General features: G+C 47.6%; 1 pseudogene; it reads right to left on the bottom strand.

Moving 5' to 3' along the window:
- Positions 1 to 883: 883 nt before the first annotated feature.
- LOC139254836 (U2 spliceosomal RNA) lies at positions 884 to 1,085 on the bottom strand (annotated as a pseudogene).
- Positions 1,086 to 6,134: the final 5,049 nt, after the last annotated feature.

Below are 6,134 nucleotides of genomic sequence, written 5' to 3'. Positions count from 1 at the left end.
CCCGTGCAGGAAGATTATGTTTAAACTTGTTGTGGATGAACAGCCATGGGCGAGTTTATTCTCCTGTCAAAAGGGCGACAGTGGCTTCTCCCTTATTCTTTAATTGCTCTTTATTTCACTTCACGAAATTGTTCCAGAGTGTCGTCACTTAATCTTTTGTTCCGCTTTAAACACATAAAATGAGGCCGGAGGAATAACTACAGAAACCAAAGCAGAGGGATACAGACAAGAGGAAGACAGAAGGGGAAATATTGTCCCCACCCAGATCTAATATAGAAACCCCTCTGCTGCGCTCGGGGTGGCCACCCACAGCCTGGATACACTAACGTCCCAACAGCTCATTGACTGTCGGAGTGGGACCGTGCGGCGCTTCAGAAGACAGGGTCGAAAAAGCAAAGTCACTGATTCAGTCCCATGTGTTTCTCTGCCTGACATCGGGAAACAGTGAGATGGGTTTTGGAGCATAGATCTGGTTATTGTGAAACAGCAAAGAAAATATTAAGTCCAGAATTAAACTCTATAACGTGTGTCCTGCTCGTTTAGTGGTTAGGCGCTCACAGAGGGAGCTCGAGTTCGGAATGTGACTGAAGGACAGTCGAAAATTCAATATCTGAACTTTAATAATTGCAGGATGAAATGTTATTCCCGATCTGAATTTACACACTCTGTTTTTTCGGAAATTTAAAATGTTCATTGCTCATAAGACAGGGAGCCTGGGGCTACTTCTGTTCAATTTATTTTACAGCAAATATATTCGAATTTTTTTTTTTTTTTGAAATTCGCAGCCAATCGTTCCAATTCTTTGTCAAATCACAAACGCCAGAGGTCACCTTGCACACGTCAAGGATCACTCTGCGCCAATGCTCTTACCCAAAAGGCCTAGAGCCACTGCACCGTTCCTGGAAGTACTGCAATACCAGGTTCGTGCCATGGAGGTGGATGGGTCTGGCCCCCCACACACCTCCTATTTCCAAAAAAGGAAGCATATACCTTCCTGATCCAGGGAGAACCACCTTGGGGTTATGGTGGTTACTCCCCTGTCAGGTCAGTTACGCATGATCTTAGCCAAAAGGCCGAGCCGGGGACATTTCATGTGTGAGGCAAACGTGATTACCGCTACACTACAGAAACCTTTGCCTCACCCAGTGCCCTGGTTCATCATTTGTACCAAAATTAACCCCAAAGAGATTGGGATAAAAATTCCTCACATGCTCAGGGCAAAATAAATTGTTGAAGTTTTACAAAAGAATTTCATAGATTCTAATAATTTCATCGAACATAATAATATTTAAATCAATAATTCTTATTTGTTATACATGATTTGCATAATAGATGAATTCTTGTTTTTGTAAGGTTTTGAATTGAAAGTGCAACTTCCCAGGTTGGGAATCAAACCCAGGACAGAGCGGTGAAATCACCAAGCCCTTACCGCCAGACCATAAGCAAATTATAAATTGTTTTATTGCTGCATCGTTATAGTTGGTGACATTATTGTCATTTTCAATCCACTTGATTCACACCAAAACAAATTGTAACCGTGATCATAAATTCACGCCACTTTGAGATCATATTCAAATGATTTGCTGAATCCACCCCTTACACCATTGCAACACAGGTTCGATTCTTGGTCAGAGAGATAATATTTACAACACGATTATCAAATTAAACCGTATATAATTGATGACATGCAGCTAATGTGAAAAATAAGAATTCATTTAATCACCATCAATTGACTGATAACTTTTTTTTGCAGAATGAAAGAAATTATAATGTGGTTACTGAGGGACAGTGGTGGCTTCAATCATTTATTTTCTCTTTCCATGTGATGAACTTTTATCCCTATCTCATTTACACACTGTATTTTAGGAGAATGGTTTAAATTTTAAGTGCTTATGACTCCAGGAATCCGATGCAATTTTTGTTAAAATTAACAGGACCGGCTACTACACAGAAAAAATATTCTCTAACATTAAGGGCCCAAGTTTCCACAAGAAAAAAAACGGGCGCAGCGCAGCACGAGCTGCAGGGGGGCGGAGCCAGTTCCCTGCGCTGAAAACAGTGTCGGGACCTCTGCACATGCGCGCTACAGTGGGCACGCATGTTCAGGAGCTCCAGGCGCCGAACTGTGTGGGAGGGGCCCGAAGCACGAAGCCCCAAGCCCTTGCTGAATGGCCTCACTGGAGCTGCGTGAATAAGGCTTCCCACCCCCCTCCCCCCCGCCGACCAGACCCGACACCGACTCTCCCCCCCGCCCCCGCCCGACCCGACACCCGCTCCCCCCCGCCCCGACAGAGACCCGAGACACGCTCCCCCCCCGACCCGACCCGACACCCGCTCTCCCCCCCCCCGCCCCGACACCCGCTCCCCCCCGCCCCGACTGAGACCCGAGACCCGCTCCCCCCGCACCCCCCGCCGACCAGACCCGACACCCGCTCTCTCCCCCCCCCCCCCGCCCCGACACCCGCTCCCCCCCGCCCCGACAGAGACCCGAGACCCGAGACCCGCTCTCCCCCCGCCCCGCCCGCCCCGACCCGACCCGACACCCGCTCTCCCGCCCCTCCCATGACCCGACACCCGCTCTCCCCCGCCCCCCGACCCGAGACCCGAGACCCGCTCCCCCCCGCCCCGACAGAGACCCGAGACCCGCTCTCCCCCCCCGTCCCGACCCGAGGCCCGCTCCCCGACCCGAGGCCCGCTCCCTCCCCCCACGACCCGACACCCGCTCCCTCCTCCCCTCCCCTCTCTCTCTCTCCCCCTCCCCTCTCTCCCTCCCTCTCCCCTCTCTCCCTCCCTCCCCCTCCCCTCTCTCCCTCCCTCCCCCTCCCCTCTCTCCCTCCCTCCCCCTCCCCTCTCTCCCTCCCTCCCCCTCCCCCTCTCTCCCTCCCTCCCCCTCTCTCCCTCCCTCCCCCTCCCCTCTCTCCCTCTCTCCCCCTCCCCTCTCTCCCTCCCTCCCGCTCCACTCTCTCCCTCCCTCCCCCTCTCTCCCTCCCTCCCCCTCTCTCCCTCCCTCCCCCTCCCCCTCCCCTCTCTCCCTCCCTCCCCCTCCCCTCTCTCCCTCCCTCCCCTCTCTCTCCCTCCCTCCCCCCCTCTCTCTCGCTCTCCCCTTCCCGCTCAGCGGCACGAACAGCTGCAGAATTATCCCTGGCTGAAGCACTTTCACACAGGTAGGAAGATGGTTTATTTAATCTTTTCTTGGCTTATAAATGTTTATTCAGGTTGGATTTATTTGTATAATAATTGTAGAAGTATAAATAAGGATTTATTGTCAAATTTACTGAGTTCCCTTCCCCCCCACCTCGTTCTGAACGCCTAATTTGTAACCTGCGCCTGATTTTTTAATGTGTAGAACAGATTTTTTCAGTTCTACAAAATTCTTCACTGGCTCCATTCTACTTTAGTTTGGAGTACATTTTCACTGTGGAAACTTTCAAATCAGGCGTGAGTGGCCGGACACGCCCCCTTTTGAAGAAAAAATTCTGTTCTAAACTAGAACTGTTCTACCTGACTAGAACTGCAGAAAAAAAAATGTGGAGAATTGCGATGTCTAAAATAGTCCATTCTCCACCAGTTGCTCCTAAAAATCAGGCGCGAATCATGTGGAAACTTGGGCCCAATGTTTTTAGATCATGCCCCGGCCGATCATTCTTCGGTGCAAAGTGGATGAACTGACCCTTTCCACATAGAACCCCAGTAATCACAGTTGAGGGGAAATTTAATAGAGGTTTTCAGAATTATGGGGAAACTGTTTCCACGGGCAGGAGTGTCGGTAACCAGAGGACACAGACATAAGATAATTGTTAAAAGGAAAAATCCAGGGCGGGGGATGTGGGGAGAGGAGATATATTTTTACTCAGCGAGATGTTACGATCTGGAATGCAATGTTTGAAACGTTTTGTCCTCAGGTAAGAAGGCAGTGTTCAGGAATAAGGTGAAATGGTGAATCTTCTGCACTGACTCTCTTTAACAAACATTTCACCGTTCCAAACGGCAGAAGTCAGACGGAGAAAAATATCCACAACAGAGTCTTTAAACTCCCGCTGGAAGTCCCAAGTTCCCTTCCAGAACTGGGAAATGTTCGAGTTGCAACAAGTTTTAAGCAAGTGCAGAGGCAGGGAAATGGGGGAGGGCAGGGTGGAAGGCAGGAGAGATCAAATGACAAAACGGTGATGGTGCATTTCTCTTCAACAAATATTCATTATTAGATGCAGGTAAAATACCATTAAAATTATCCAGCGTATTCTGAATTGTTTCCCCTAATACCATCTGTACAATAGCCAGAAATTAAATATCGTGTCACATGGTGCGATGGCATGTTCCAGTTCTATATATGTATCCATAGAATCAATTTCCAACAGTATCTTCAAACCCAATGACGACATTTATTTCCAATGTGTTTGCTGCAGGAACATGATCAGTCTATTTTTTTAATCGTTTTACTCAAACTGAATGCTCCCAAATGTATTGGAGTGGGAACTCACCGGATAACAGTGCAGCTGGCAATGTTTGCAGAATATATTCGCGCAGCCAAAATGCACATTGACAACCTGGAACTGTGGGGCACTGAATCCTCAGAGGGAAAATTAACAGTTAAAGGCTTTTTCCAAGGGTGGGCTCGAACAGTTAACAGACGAACACACTAGCCCATTGTGCCACAGAGACTAATGCAAGCACATGTTACAAGACATCTTTAACCAGGGTGTCAATGATGAAAGCTTCAGATTGCTCTGACCAGGTTGGAACTTGTCCACTCTCAGCTTTACGTTTCCAAAATAAAGCGTGCTTCATTGTGGATGCCTGGAAGCGGTCTGGTTCCCGCAGTTGCCCCAGGCTAAGTGAGTGGGCAAACATTTGGCAGATGGAGTATAATGTCGGAAAGTGTGAGGTCATGCACTTTGGCTGAAAAATCAAAGAGCAAGCTATTATTTAAATGGAGAAAGGTTGCAAAATGTTGCAATGCAGCGGGACCTGGGGGTACTTGTGCATGAAACACAAAAGAATAGTATGCAGATACAGCAAGTGGTCAGGAAGACCAATGCAATCTTGGCCATTATTACAAAGGGGATGGAGTATAAAAGCAGGAAAGCCTTGCAACAATTATACAGGGTATTGGCGAGGCCACACCTGGGATATTGCGTGCAGTTTTGGTTTCCATATTTACGAAAGGATATACTTGCTTTGGAGGCAGTTCGGAGAAGGTTCACTAGGTTGATTCCGGAGAGGAGCGGGTTGACAGGACGGGACAGGTTAAATGCAAGAAGAATGTTCCCAATGTTGGGAAAGTCCAGAACCAGGGGACATAGTCTAAGGATAAGGGGTAAGCTATTTAGGACAGAGATGAAGAAAAATGTCCTCACTCAGAGAGTTGTGAACCTGTGGAATTCCCTACTGCAGATAGTTGTTGATACAAGTTCATTCGATATATTCAAGTGGGAGTTAGATATGGCCCTCATGGCTAAACGGATCAAGGGGTATGGAGAGAAAACAGGAAAGGGGTACAGAGGTGAATGATCAGCCATGATCATATTGAATGGTGGTGCAAGTTCGAAGGGGCGAATGGCCTACACCTGCATCTATTTTCTATGTTTCTATGTTTCTATGTTGACTAATGAGGAAAGGTTGAGTAGGTTGGGCCTTTACTCATTGGAGTTCAGAAGAATGAGAGGTGATCTTATTGAAACGTATAAGATTTTGAGGGGACTTGACAAGATGGATGCAGAGAGGATGTTTCCACTGATGGGGGAGACTAGAACTAGAGGGCATGATCTTAGAATAAGGGGCCACCCATTTAAAACGCAGATGGGGAAACATTTCTTCTCTCAGAGAATTGTAAATCTGTGCAATTCACTGCCTCAGAGAGCTGTGGAAGCTGGGTCATTGAATAAATTTAAGACAGAAATCGTTTCTTAAACGATAATGGGATAAGGGCTTATGGGGAGCTGGCGGGGAAGTAGAGCTGAGTCCATGATCGGATCAGCCATGATCTTATTAAATGGCGGAGCAGGCTCGAGGGCCGTATGGCCTACTCCTGCTCCTATTTCTTATGTTCATATGTTGTATAATCTGGAAACACTGTTCCACTGTTTATACAAACATTAAGAGAGTAAGAGGAGATAATAAATGATGTTTGTACAGGA

This window comes from Pristiophorus japonicus, unplaced genomic scaffold, assembly GCF_044704955.1.
Source record: "Pristiophorus japonicus isolate sPriJap1 unplaced genomic scaffold, sPriJap1.hap1 HAP1_SCAFFOLD_58, whole genome shotgun sequence".
NCBI classification, from domain to species: Eukaryota; Metazoa; Chordata; class Chondrichthyes; family Pristiophoridae; genus Pristiophorus; species Pristiophorus japonicus.
The sequence above is the reverse complement of the archived record's forward strand: the minus strand, read 5'-3'. Positions and strand labels throughout refer to the sequence as shown.